The sequence below is a fragment of the Sander lucioperca genome, chromosome 4 (genome assembly GCF_008315115.2).
Source record: "Sander lucioperca isolate FBNREF2018 chromosome 4, SLUC_FBN_1.2, whole genome shotgun sequence".
Classification (NCBI taxonomy): Eukaryota; Metazoa; Chordata; class Actinopteri; order Perciformes; family Percidae; genus Sander; species Sander lucioperca.
Window position 1 is genome coordinate 2,088,358 of NC_050176.1, and position 2,146 is coordinate 2,090,503.

Here is a 2,146-nt window from a genome sequence, read left to right on the forward strand (position 1 = left end):
GACGGACAGAGAGAGTGACACACACACACACATATACTGTAGATAGGCTACAATTACCACAGTTTCCCCCACTCATCCTGTCTCTTTCTATTGGAGAGAGAGAGGGCCGAGAGACGAAGGATGGCTTTGTGACTGGCACGGAGAAAAATGCGTCCGGTATGAATGGCCAGGTGCGCGATCAGGCATGTATCTATGCTTCATGGGCTATACGCTACGCGTACGTGCCCGGTGTGTTTTCGCTGTGGCTTTCTGAACCGAACGTGCTCGCTGGCAGGTTTTCTTCCATACACACTGTATATTTAAGGGGGATAAATGGCTGTATTTAAAGATGACTGATGTTGATTATTATGAAAATTTAAAACCAGTTTCTTCTCAAGGATCAACCCAGATGAGGGCACCAAGTACATGGCCAAAGTGGGTACAAGCTGCAAGATGGGAGGAGTTGTCCAATGAAAGGTGACAAGCATCAGCTCCCAAGTCACCACCTTCCTCCAACGGCTCACCAAGTTTGAGTGGAAGACATCAAACTAGGTAATCATTTTCTTGTGTGATGTAATATAGTTAACATCAGAAAAATGATTACACAGTACGATGAACAGTGCGGCTACGTACCCTGCCTGCTCCAACATCGACAGAACTAAATGCACCGGCATCCTGTATTTACCACTTGTGTCAGCATTGGTCACAGTTACTCAGCAAAAGTTACATAGTGTTGTTTTAATTTTAGTTAACGTTTTCGTATGTTTTTTTGTCTAAGTGACTGATAAGAACAGCAATCTTTGAAATTGGTCCAGTATTGAGCGAGAACACTGACCTGCAGCTTCGAACCGGGCTCCAATGTAATCATATAAGGCAAATGTGTGATCGTCAATTTTGTCCACTAAAAGTTCTGTTTTTGCCACTGACGTTCTCAGATTATTATTTTAAGTGTCTTGACAACATTATGGAAAGGATCCCTACAGAGATAGACATTTTAGTTAAAGAGGAAGATCCTTTTTGTTTAAACAACAAACGGCCCCGAAATCACCATCACCTAACCCACCAGACGATCAGAAGTTACTGTTAATTTACACGGAGTCTGTGGGTTAAGCAATAGCAATTTTGGGTATGTTTTTATGTTTAAAAAAAGGATCTTATTCTTCAACAGAACTGTTGACCTCTGTAGGAATCCTTTCCATAGTGTTGTCAGAGATTGTCAAAGATTGTTTTCACTTAGACAAAAGAACATAGGAAAATAGGGTCCAGGTTGAAAATCAAAAAGGTAACCTTTAGGATATACTGTGGTAAATTTTGTAATTTATTTTATTTCTACTTTTCATGTTTATACAGATGTTTGAGAGGATTTATGGTCATAAAGATATGCCTTAAAGACATGGAAAACTCATGAAAATATATTAGTAAAAATGTGTATGAATTCTGAAATTACAAAATTAATCAAACAGGGAAAACATTTTTTTTAACCGTGCTGGGATCGACAAACAGCAAAAGAAAGTAGAAAGACCTTATGAATTATCTGGGGAGGAAAAACCCTGTAAACTACTACTACTGATGACTGATGTGTTATTTTTTATACTGTCATATTCTATGTTTTTGCAGAAATTGTAAGTCTGTTAACAATTTAGATGAGGTAAACTCATGACCTTTCTCTGCTTCCCATACAGTCCAGGACGGACCACCCCAACAGATGTGGATCAGCAAGCAGGAGTACCATGGGTCCGGCCTCTTCATCGTACTTCACAAATGCTTCTAAACAGACTGTTCCTCCTTCCCCTCCCCAACCAAATGCCCAACAACTTCATCTCTGTGGTAAACAACCACACCACATTTTTCATACATACTCTGAATAAAAAAAAACAAAAAAAAACTGCCAAGATAAAGGATGAACTGATGTTTTGGCTAGGTTATTCAGTGTTCTGCAGTTCCATCTGGGGATTTAAAAGTGTACATTTTGTTTTCTTTGAGTCAATTCAAATGGTAACTGCATTGTTCAGACTGCCCATTGTTTGGCACATACTTACAAATGGTTGTAGTATCGCTTGTATGTGCACTTTCAGACTTAAAATTATCTTGGTCTTGGTATTTGTACCTGTATAATACGAAAATAAAAATGTATTACTTTTGTACATGGACTAAAGTCAATTATTTG

General features: G+C 38.8%; 1 long non-coding RNA gene across 1 annotated transcript; it reads left to right on the forward strand.

Moving 5' to 3' along the window:
* The first annotated feature begins 381 nt into the window (after positions 1 to 381).
* LOC116045749 lies at positions 382 to 1,939 on the forward strand. The gene is made up of 2 exons (XR_004103996.1): positions 382 to 531; positions 1,662 to 1,939. It is a non-coding gene; the product is annotated as an uncharacterized LOC116045749 (long non-coding RNA).
* The last annotated feature ends 207 nt before the right edge of the window (positions 1,940 to 2,146 follow it).